A 12,285-nucleotide genomic window follows, 5' to 3' on the forward strand; every position below is an offset into this window, starting at 1 on the left:
TAAAATAAAAAAATTAACAGCAAAAATGGAGATTAAGACATAGCCTCTTGTCTCATGAACCCATTCTGCACTGTGGGAGTCAATGTTTAATTCTGTGGGATAAGGAAAATAAAATTGATTAGGGCATATGTCCATTTCTATGATATGAACACTCCTGATCATGGTTGGCTGCTTTCAAGGTGCTTCTGTGGCCTCCTTGAACATGAAGTTGGGAAGAGATAAAATTGACTTTGGTGAACTGGTACTAGAGTTTCAGACAACAAGCCGTGGAGTTGTATATGTTTTTCGGTATAGTGACCAGCATGGTGCTCCTCGTTCCGTACCTGGTCCTTCTATCCCCAAGACAGGCTGTTCACTACCAGGATGCTCTGTGGAGGAAGCTGTAGCCCCTCATGGATTTTTGATACATATGAAACAGTGAGGCTGGGCCGTTCTTTGCCTGTGAAGCGACTGTTTCATTCCAGTCCTTGTACTTAAGGAGTTTCAGAAGCAGGATGCTCACTCTAATCTTGGAGCAGAAGCCTCAGAATGTTCACCCCAGGGCGCCATCTCCTAGAAAGAATGCACTTCTGGCCGGGGACTTGAATGCTGTTTCCAGTAGTCAATATGCTGAGTGTAAGGTGCTTGGGAGGGACCGCGTGGGATCTGTGATGAGAAAGATAGCAACCCTCCTTGCTATGGTTATAAAGTGAACTCTCGTGCCTCAACTGTGGGTGCCTTTTGCCCCCTGTTTCCTTGGTGGTTGGTTGTCATGGAAAGGTAAGCTAACTGACCCTGAGGACATAGCGGGTTTTAGCTTTTTCACCAGGGCCATGGCTCAGTGCCAAGTGCTCCTAAGCACCTGTGTGCTTTGTTACTTAGGAGAGTGAGAAGAATCACAGTTGGCCGTCCAGAAGTGGGTGGTTCCTCTTGTCTTTGATGTCAAGCAAGCCCTTGTGTGACCTTTGGGGGCAGCCTGTGACTGCAATGTGGATCGCATCAGGGAGGAGATAGGTGTCCTGTGCATTGGGACTTTATCCTGAAGGTGGCGGGTGGTCCTTGAAAAGGGTCTAAGTCAGGAAGACACAGCACCCGATGTGTGCTTTACAAGTTCCCTTTGCAGGGTCACAGCCCAAGAGGGATGAAACTTGTCATGAGCTTGGAGGGATGGTCCAGCTGAAAACTGATGAGACGGTCATGAGCACTAACTAAATGCCAAGAGGTCAAAAGGGTAGAGATCAGTGTGAGCTGCAGTATCTATCAGTGGGAATCAGAGAAGACTTCCTGGAGGAAGTGACGGCTGCTGCCCTTCAAAGATGACATAAAAGGCAGAGGGAACATTTAGCCTGAGAGAGAACACAAAGCCTTGGTGATCACCTTTGGGTTAAGCTGGCTGTTCATATGAGTCAAGATCAGTCCGGGCTCATTTATGGAGGGATGTGAACAGTTGGCTGAGGAACATGGATTCAGCTTGAAGATGATGAGTCTAGAGGAATTGTTAGGAATGGAAGGTGGGTTTGGTTTTTGTCATATTCTCTGAAGACTGTACACCTGTCTCTTCTCCCCTGATCTCTCTGCTTCCTCTTTCTTTGTCCCCATGACAAGGTGTGAAGTGCCAAGGGTCCTGATATGGCAGGATCTTGTTCCCTGTTCTTCAGTCAGGGACAGAATAATCCCTTGGCTTCTTGGCCTGAGTGAAGTCCTGGATGCCGATCACATGACTTGGGATTTTCCTCACAGCAGGAAGCCCAGGCCCCAGAGCAGCTGTGTTTTTGTCTAGAGCAAGAGCCAGTTTTGTCTGGGTGGCCAGGGCTGACTCTGGCTCCCAGCTGTCATGGGTAGGTGAATCCTCTCTCCAATCTGCCCTTTAATCAGGAGCGATGCGGTGGGGTCCGATTTCCCTGCTGCCTCCTTTGGGGCAAGACCACACCGCCTCACCTGCCTGGACCCTAACCTGGACCTGTGCTGTAGGAGAGATCTACACAAAGCACCAGACCCGGCTTCCAGATGCCATCCTTTGTGATGGCACTGAGGCCAGGGCCCTTGCCCGTTCCAGCGTGGCTTATGGGACTCAGGTGGTGTTTGCTATGTTAGAGCCCTGTAGCTTTGGGTTCCTGAGTGCCAGAGCCTCTGAAGACAGGCTTGGAGCTTGGAGTCCTCTGGTCTAGCTGGACCTTTAATGGCAAATGCCCCTCACGACACAGCTTTCACCTTGTGCTCCATGCAACACTGCCGTGTGCCTTTTCTGACTTTCCTGTACTTGATGGTGGCGCTGCCTTCAGTCTCCTAAAATCTTTATTTACACCAGACAGCCCAAGGTAGCTTTGTCTCAATAGTTTGGGCCAAGCCCGTTGGCTGAAGTTCAAGTGGTCACTTTGTGAATACTCTAATAACCCTGGGACGGAGCTAGTAGCTCTATTGTAGAAAAAGGCCAACGAGACTGAAATAATACATGTTTCCATGGAGTTCGGATTGATGTCTACCACTGTCCCACCTGCAGCTCTGGCCACAACTGTGCCCTACCTGTACTGCGTACAGTAGCTTCTCTGTTACCCTTACGTCCTCCTCGGAGTCACTGAATGCTCATGGCCCTCAATAAAGTTGCATTTAATAAATTAAGACATCCGCACTCCTCTTTTGTACCGACCTCTTGACCGGTCACAATACAGAGGGGTAGGATGCTGACTCTCCCCAGTAAGAATTGGGCATCCCGGGGCTAGAGAGATGGCTCAGAGGTTAAGAACACTGGCTGTTCTTCCAGAGGTCCTGAGTTCAATTCCCAGCGCCCTTACGGTGGCTCATGACCATCTGTAATGAGATCTGGCTCCCTCTTCTGGCCTGCAGGGATACATGCAAACAGAACCCTGTATACATAACAAATAAATAAATCTTAAAAAAAAAAGAATTGGGCATTCCATGATGGGTGTCGAGTATGAACCACAGATGGCTGTGACTTTTGGAAAAGAAGACTCATTTGATCTTCAAAGTTGCCCAAAGAGGCTTGCCAGAATGTCATTGCTAGGTGAACTGCATTCAGCCGGGATTTTATTTTCATGTCAGAAAATAATGGCTAAGGACTGCCCAGTCGAGGCCCAGTTCAGGGGTAGACCCAAGTCTCCGGTGGTATAATCAAATCATCATCCTGGCTTGTGTGTCCAGGAAAGAGTCAAGCACAGATTGTTCTCGACTGTTCCCTTCTGTCTTACTGCTTTACCTTCCCCGTGGAGACGGGATAGGATGTCAACGCTTGGCATCTCTGGCTGACTTAAGTTGTGCCCCTTACTGCTTCCCAGGGGTGACACAGCTGGACTTGCCTCCCCAGGGAGAGAAGAGGCAGGCAAAAACGCCTGGTGCCTGGCACTTAATTGCCTTATTACTCAGAGCTGTCAGAGGAGGAAGCCAACAGTCTGGCATGTGCCCCCTTTTCCCCTTTAAAGAACCCTCTAAAAACTGTCTCCAGATAAAGGATTCACCCTGGGCTTTTGTTCAGGGAATGCGTTGTGGCCTCACTGAAAGGCTGAGTGGAGATTTCTGAAGGCTCCAGCCTCTACGACAGGGGCATTCACTTTAATGACAAAGGTCACAGGCCACCTGTGAGCCTGAGTGTAGACATGCGGTTCTTATTCTTGTTCCGCTACCATAGGCCTCTAGCAGCTCCTTCGCCTGAGACCTGGGCTACCAACCACGAGCAACACCTGGATCGGCCTCCTCTTGATAGAGCCCAGAGCCGGGTTCCAGATGCACACTTCCCTTTTCCAACGTTAACTCGGAATGCCAGTCTCAGCCTCAGTTGCTCCCATCTCTGTGGTGTGGGATGACAGATGCGCCACTATGGCCAGAAAGGCTGATCTGAGTCTCGGGAAAGGACCCAGAGAAATAGTCATGAGGTTCCCACCTCAGAGCGCTGGCAACAGGCAATGACTTGTGGTAAACAGGACAGACATCTCCTCTGAATTAGGGAACATGCACATAGTATGTCCCCGTGCAAATAGGGAACAGCCACACTGTGTGCTACCCCAGATAAGTCCTGGAGCCCTGTACAGAGACAGGGGCCTGCTCAGAGCTACCTTGCCTTGGGTCTCCTCAGCCAATCCCCTGTCTGTAATATCCCCTGGATACATTCTAGAAACTTGAGTCCCTTCAAAGCATGGCTGGCTGGCTGTTGCTCCCTAGTTAGTATTACGTTTTATCTGTATTGATATGTGGGTTGAATTCATGACTGATTTCATGGTTTCAGAAAAAGAGCAGGTACTTTTCTTCTCTTGGCCTAAGATTCTTAAGAAGGAGGGTTCTTGGGGGAAGATAAAAAAAGAAAGAAAGCAAAAAAACAAAACAAAACCTGCTCCTTATCCTTAAGTGATGAATCCTTTCTCCTCTGGCCCAGGACAGGCAGTGAAACCTACAGTTGCTCACCCTCCAGGCAGGGTTGGACACTGCTTGAAGAGGAGAATGATAGGACTTGTGGAGTTATATACTGATCTCAAAGGAAACTCTTATCTGGTGAACTTAGGCAGAATAGTCATGTCTACCATACCAGCCAGCTCATCCAGTAGCCTAAGTGTCTTGAGGTTCTAGAGCCACTACCAGACCCTCACTTCCGGAAGAATAGTTTATCATTAAAAACAAACAAACAAACAATGGTTCAATTTGTGGATGGCTGGGATACAAGGAACCTAGCAGCCCTCCTCAGGTAGCTTGCCAAACCTAGTCCCGCGTCTTACTTCTCCAATCACATGACTGCCTGGAACTCATGAGACATGGCCTTATACACTGCAGGATGAAAGGGAGGAATAATTGTTACCGAGGAGGGTTTGTGTGGACTGGGGAGTGGAGGGATTGTCCAGCAGAATTCCTGTGGACCTGGACATAAGAATGACCAGCCCATTGTGAATCTGAATTGCATTCAGGGGTCCATGTGTCCTGATGTGTCTGGGTCAGTCCTGACTTCTGTCATTTGTCCCAGCCGTATTACCAGGGGGACTACCTTTCGTTCTCGGAAACATCCAAGTTGTGTTGACAGACCTTAAGGACACGGTAATTATATGTAACCTATATACACAGAAGTGGTTAATCTCACTGAGCATAGCTGTGCAGGATGGACCACAGATTTTGTGAAGTCCTGTGCAGGGTACTCTTAACAGCTCAGAAGTTGGTTGCAGTTTATCACATGGGCAATTCCTTTAACCGTTTGTTTCTAATGTGGCTAGTGAGCTAGTATGCTGACATGTCACATCAACAGTGGCCTTTCTCAGAGCCTGCTACCCTTGACCTTTATGAAATCACTTAGTTGTCTCAATGATGAAGTAGGAATATGCATGCCGACCTCCAGGAGTTGGAATAGGGGTCCACGCAAAGCATCCAGCTTACTTCCTGATGTAGGACAGACTGCCGACTGAGGGCAGCTGCTGTTCTTGTCATTATTACTGTTAGTTATCCCCGGGTTGGTGGTGTCGGGGCTTTACTCTCCGCATCTGTGAAATGGCAAGAGATGATTCTGTCCTGCCTCGTCCCTTCTTCTTTTTGGGAGATTGAAACTAGGCCTCCAGGAACCCTTGGGAGAGTATATGCCATTAGCCTGGGGACTGCGAGCTGAGAGTTGCCCACCTGCCAGCCCCAGCCGCTCCATCCCCTGGGCCTTGGGAACTGACTTCCCGAGGCATCATCATCCCTTCCACCCACCCTGATGATGATCCATCTCAGGCCTCCGGGGTCCAACCACTTCCTTTTCCTATGAGTGGGGCTATGTAAACACCAAGACCAGGATGCCATTTACTGGGGCTGGCTGACCCCAGCGGGCTGCCAGCCAGAGGGATCAGGGACTAAATTCTCCCAGTCAGCTGTGAGCACTTCGTGGCATTCCCTGCCCGGGAGAGCTTTACTGCCTCCTCCTTCCCTTCTGAATGAAGTGTCCTCTGTTCCTAAGGGATTTGTTTTTATTTAGTTCTTTCCAGTGTTTTTGCCCTTTAATATAGCTGCTCTGAGAGGGGGTTTTAGGAAGTGCTTCAAAGCAAGAATTCCAGCCAGAGTGCCCGAGTTCATAAATTGACCCTCGCTCTCAAACACTGAGTCCCTTGGACCAAAGGCTAAGCCATGATGTATCTCAGTTTTCTCAACTGGAAAACAGACAAAGCAACGCCAAGCCAATGGGATTTCCGTGGGACTTTGAGGGGTGACAAGATGCATAATCAAAGCTTAATGCACAGTAAGTCCCTCCTGATATGACACCGGTTTGTCTAGCGTTACCCCTTCATTCTTTACACTGTTCTGTCCCCACGCCTGCTGCTGTGGGGAAAATGTCAGACGGAGCACCTTGAACTGGAGACCTCACTCTGCTTTGGAGAACGGGGAATTTTGAAGAAGACCACTCCCAGGCTGGCCTTTGGGTTCCCTACGTCTGGATGGAGGCACAAGCGTGTGTTTTCTCAGGCCTGTGGTCCTATGGTCTTTCTCCCCTGTGCTTCTTTCTGTGTGTTTCTAGCCTGTCCTTGCCATCACAGGCTCTCAGAGTAGAAGACATACACCTGTCGGCAGCTAGCCCCAGCTCCTTCTCCGGAGAGGAGGGAGGGGATGTTATGAGGAAGTCACTGCATTGAATGTCGTCAGTTAGACTCTACCTGTCACGCCTTAGCTGTCCTGTGGCCCTGGATGAAGTTTTTCACATTTCTAGATTTTGGCTTCCCCAGTTTATTAAATGGCCTTTGTAACTCTTTCCTTTTTGTTGTTTGTTTGTTTGTTTGTCTTTCGAGACAGGGTTCCTCTGTGAAACAGTCCTGGCTGTCCTGGAACTCACTCTGTAGACCAGGCTGGCCTCGAACTCACAGAGACCCGCCTGTCTCTGCGATTCAAGGATTAATCCCAGGGATTAAAGGCATGCGCCACCATCACCACCCACCTCACACCCACCCCCACCCCCGGCTATCTTTGTAACTCTTTCAAGCTGAGCAAAGGCTATGGTATTGAAAAACCCATTCCTGGGCAGCGTGGGCTGTGGAGCGGTGGCCCTCCTGCTTACCTGCAGCACCATAGGCTGCCATGGTGTCCACAACCGAAGGATCAGAAGCAAATCAGTGGAGTAGGATTCCAGCTCAAGTTGCTCTGGAGACAGAGGAGGGTTCAGATGTTGCTCTCCCCATCTCATCTCTGTTCTCCCTTGTGGACATTTGGTTCTCACAGTCAACCACGAGCTGCTACTTCAAAGAGCTTGGATTCCTCACAAAGACAAGCTTACACAGGGTTATCCCATGTTTGTTTGGATATTAAGAAAATGATTTACAGAATCCGGGACAGATCCCCAGAAGGCCATTCGATGTCAGACCTTGAGACAATCCTCACTGTGACTTTGTGATCATGTCTAGGAAACAAGAAGGGGCGGGACTTCTCCCGGATTCACAGATGGGAGTTTCCCAGTTCCTTTTCCCAGATTCATAGATGCAACTTTCCCAGTTCCTTCTTCCAGACTGGGCTGTACTTTCTAGTAGCTTCTCTGATGCCCAGCCAGTTAGTTAAGGGGAACCACTGGAGTGGGGAGACTTGTGGACTTGTTTGTGAAGGATTCTGTGTTCTTTACTCCTTCCTCACGCCCATGGGAGAATGAAGAGTAGTTAAATACTATTAGGTAGTGTGTGTGTGTGTGTGTGTGTGTGTGTGTGTGTGTGTGTGTGTGTGTGTATGTGAATACTGTCAAACACTGATAATGTTAATAATCTTCCTACAAATGTCTCATCATTAACCCTTCACATTAAATTCTTCCTTTTTTGTTCTCTGACAGTTTCATACATGTCTGTGGTGAATTTTGGTCCCACCCCGTTATTTTCTCTCCTCCTCGTTGGTCTTCCATGGAAATCCTCTTCCCGATAAGCCCTCTCCCACTTCCCACTTCATGTATTTGTGTGTGTGTAAGAGAGAGACAGAGACATTCAGAGACAGAGAGACCCCGCTGATTTGAATTAGGCTTGCTTATGAAGAGCGTGGGTGGGTGTTTGTTGACTGAATCATGGACCACTTAACCAATGACCAGACTATAGAAGAAAATGACAGTCGCTCAGCAGTAACCATTGACGGCCAACAGTCCCTCAGGGAGCAGTGGGTCCCTGTGACCCTCTCCTGTATAATAGGACTATTTCTGTGAGGCTGTTGAGCTCACCAGGAGATATGATGTTTAATGATGTGTATTTGGAAATGGGGAACTTCTGGAAGCATCATTTGAGTATCAGAGTGAACCAAATGGATAGAAAACACCAGGGCAGGATCATAGCCATGCAGTGAAGACTTAGTGTTCTGAACCTCCGGGTTATCCAGTTGAAGGTAGCCCAGACCTGTTTGGGTGAGTGACATTCACTTATGCCTCCTGAACGGCTAGTAATTTGAAAGTGGTTGGGAGAGAAAACAGGTGGTGGGGGGACATGGGAAAGCTCTCCTGATGTCTGGTCACCATCACCTCAAGAGCTTCCTTCTTGTCTTCTAGAACCTTCTTGCTTCACCTGGCCTCACACGCTTTGCCAAGAGGTGGGGAAAATGGCCTTCCCCTCTGGCCCTTCGGAAATTCACTTTCTTTAGTGTTTACACCCAGCCTTGTGTTGTTGGACAGCCCAGGCTCTAGGGCTGGAAATAGAATTATGGGTACGCACCCACAGGACCCTCTTCCTCATTTATACCACACCCTATTTTCCAAAAACACAGCTCCCAGCTCCACAGTCTGCTCAGAAAACACTCTCTCATGGAGGACGTTCCAAAGTGGCTGTTTTCTCTATCATTTCCTTCCCCCACTTCACTTCCTGTTTTTTTTTTTTCTTCCTCTTTCTCCGCCCCCACCCCATCTCTCCTGGCATGTCCAGGCTGTGTGAGAACAGGAACAAAGCTCAGAGCCTTGATAATCATGATTTCCTGTGGTGCCCTCTGGCTGCAGCTGCACAGAGCCAGGACGAGTCCAACCTCCCTGAGGCAAACAGAGAGCTGGGCAGTAGGCCTTGGCTTTCAAAGACCCCCTCCACCCTGCCCCGGACAGAACCTAGTAAGAATAATCCTCCCTGTCTTCCTGGCGGCCTCCAAGGCACTTTGTCCTGCATTTAAGGAGGACAATGCATGCACAGACAACTTTTGATTTTTGACCCCAATAAATGTAATCCAACTGACATGAACAGAAAGATCTGAGAGTTAGATGTGGACCTCTTTTTTTCTTCTTTTTTATATTTTAACTTTTGACCAGATTCATCTGGCTACTTCTCTCTTAGCAACTCCCTCTACTGCAAACTCCTTTTTCTCTTTCCAAATAGTCTACCTCCTCTTTCCTTGTGTGTGTGTGTGTGTGTCTGTGTGTGTGTGTGTGTGTGTGTGTGTGTGCACGCACACGCATGCGCGAGGAAGCCTTGTGCAGGTCGGACTCATCTCTCTTTCTCTACAGAGCACTTTCTTCACACCTTAGCAAACCTCCTAGCTGTAAAATTCAGGGTTCTGGTTGTTTGGAAAAATGAAATTAACAGTACCTAAGAAGAAAAAATTTAAGCCAAGTTGGGGAAATGCACGCATAGAGGTCACATGACGTGCCTGGGAGATAGGATTTGGTTATGGGAAATGTTAGATACTTGTGTTGCTTCGCTCAGCTCTGTTTTCTGTGTTGGCTGTTCAAATACACGGAACAGTCAGAAAATCCCTTTAAGAATTAGTACTCAAGGGAGGAATCCATATCTTTTCTCATTTTTCTGCAACAGGGAGAAAGAGAGGAGAGGGGAGGGAGGAGTTGACTGGAGGGGGCGCGGGGGAGTGGGGGACACTAGGATGACTTGTTGCCACTAAAAAGCAAAGCCCACCTACCGCTGTGTCCCTGGGTCAGCCTTCTGTAACAATATTTTTATAATGAGAAACATGGACAGCATCCATCACATGCCTGAGATGAACTTTTTTACCAGTTCAGTTCCCCTCTCATGGTAAAACCATAAAAAACAAAACAAAACTACAAAAACAGAAGCCTGGGGAAAGGATCACCTCTCTGTGAAATCTGTTTTGAAAAGGGAGGGGAGCTGGGACACATCTCAGTGTCTTAAGTGCCTGCTGCGCCATTGTGAGGACCTACATTCAGATCTTCAGTACCCATATCCATGCTGCACAGGCATGGGAACCCACTTAATCCCAGTGCTCAGGGGGCAGAGATGGGGGGCGGGTGTCCCTAGGGCAAGCTGACTAGATAGACTGGCCAATAAGTGAGCTCTGGGGTCAGTGACAAACCCTGCCTCAGTGTGTACAGGGAAGACTGATAGAAGATACCTCTTGTCGACCTCTGGCTCCCACACACATGTATACACACACACACACACACACACGCACGCACGCGCACACAAGGCTCCATACGTATATGAACACACATACACACATACAGAAAAAGTCTTCCCATTCAGGGCCAGCAGCCACTCTTTAGTGAGCCTGACCATGAGGCTGCCTTAGAACCTTCCAGTTGCCAGCGAGTCCAAAAGCCAGTCTGGACCCTCTCCTTAACTGGTTTCCCCAACTACAGAATGAATGAATTGGACAAGTTGATCTCACTCACGGATGTCTTTCCGTATTGGTAGTCCCTGATCCTGTGACTTCCTGTGCTTGGCCTCACAACTGCAATGCAATGGGAGAAGACCTGGAAGTGGCCTGTCGTCATAGTAACATGGCTTCCATTCCTTTTCTGCAGGCTACCCCTCCTAGAACGACAGAGACAGACGCTCAGGGACCACAGTCTTGACTTGGGGAGCTCCTTCCTGTGTCCTGCTAGCTGCTCCCCTGCATCCTCCCTTCAGCCTGGATTGGTGACACACGGCCGCTGGAGATATTTCCAGGTAACGGGCTGCTGAGTCTGAGGACGGCCGAGATCCGGTAACTGGCACTTTGGTAAGGAAGGGTGTAACGTGTGTGTTCCCAGAGCACCCGGAAGCATGGGGCTCGCCCACCTCCCTAGGTTTGTCGTCTTTGATTAGAAGCTGTGCCTGAAGAAAAAAAAAAAAACTAAATGAAAAGGGACCTAAATAAGAAGTGACATGCATCCCAAGCAAGCTATGATTAGGACGTGGTCTAAGGCGTCTGGGCGTTTTTAGCTGCGTTCTCCACCGGTGTCTGGGTCGCCCCGGCTGTCTGGAATATTTAGGCCTGAAGCAGTCGATTAGCATGACGTGTGGGGAAGGAGGAGTAGGTTAGAGCTGGAGCTTAGTCACCCTCTCTTATATCATCCAGCTAGGACGAAGCACGCTTGAAGTCCTCTCTACCTTTACTAGCTAAGCATATTGAGGACAGCAGAAGTCGTCGGGTAGGCAGCCTCCTGAGGTGAGTTTTAGTTGTCCTCTTAGGGGCCTGATTTGCATCCCATTTGCAACATTTTTAGGGAGAAAGGCAGCTTATGGGGTTGTCCTCCAAGGGCTCTTGTGATAGGCACACAGACCGCAGTGTACATTTCTCGTTGACCGGCCCAGACTGTTTCTCTGTACTCTTCCCCCTTCCTGTGCCCCATCCATACCGGGCAGTTTTCCTTTTCCTATGAGTAGGACAGGGCCACACCTATTTGAATTTCTCCATTGAATTTGCGTATGATAGGGGGACTGGCCGGCCTCCCCATTTGACTAAAGCTCTCTGGGGCTTTGGCTTCCTGGGCTCCCACTGACTAGCTCATCTCCCTCAGGCAGACCTGGGAGGCAGTGTGACTAGATCAGGGAGGATGAAAGCAACATTCTTACGCCGAAATGATTACCCACTTCTCAGCGGAGTAGTTACCTGTCTCTACCTCCTAGGCTCCATCAAGCTCTTTTCCATAGAGCTGATCTTCATTTTCCTTGGCAGCTAAAACCAGAAGGAGTTCATGAGCGTAAGAGAGAGGACAGAGCGGAGCTAGGGGACCGCCGAGGTGTTCGTGGACATTCCGTCCCCAGAATCTTAAGCTCCACACTTTCTCGTTCATCCTTTGGGGAATAGCCTAGCCTGGGGCTCCCTTCCTTTCTTCCTCTTGTCTTTCTTTTATTTATTTTTTTCTCTAGAGTGCTCCCTGAGCTGTGGGACCATTCAGAGGAAGAAGAAAAAGCACCGTGAATGTGAACCACCCCAGGGTGTGTTCTGCACTGTGCACTGGCTCTGCTGACCTCATTGCTCAGCTACTGAACCTGTGTCTCTCTCTACCTGTTGCATGGGGACAGGGATGGTGTCCACAGCTGCCGGCGGGGACTGAAAGACACAATCCATTGACATAGTTTCTTACTCCCAGTGAGTCACAGCAAAGGTTAGAGCCTCTCCCCACCCCATTTTTGTAGAGCTACCTAATCACAGCTCTAGTCCCATGATGGA

At 49.0% G+C, this 12,285-nt stretch overlaps 1 protein-coding gene across 2 annotated transcripts in view; it reads left to right on the plus strand.

Annotated features, from left to right (window-relative positions):
• The window catches only part of Cyria (CYFIP related Rac1 interactor A), a 116,764-nt gene that overhangs the window by 35,501 nt on the left and 68,978 nt on the right, over nucleotides 1-12,285 (plus strand). The window contains exon 2 of one of the 2 annotated variants that reach the window (XM_076559387.1): nucleotides 10,652-10,848. The gene's annotated coding sequence lies outside the window, so the exon portion shown is untranslated. Of the gene's footprint in view, nucleotides 1-10,651; nucleotides 10,849-12,285 lie in introns of those variants that run through there. The other variant, XM_006976586.3, reaches the window with a different exon arrangement.

The sequence above is a fragment of the Peromyscus maniculatus genome, chromosome 22 (genome assembly GCF_049852395.1).
Source record: "Peromyscus maniculatus bairdii isolate BWxNUB_F1_BW_parent chromosome 22, HU_Pman_BW_mat_3.1, whole genome shotgun sequence".
Classification (NCBI taxonomy): Eukaryota; Metazoa; Chordata; class Mammalia; order Rodentia; family Cricetidae; genus Peromyscus; species Peromyscus maniculatus.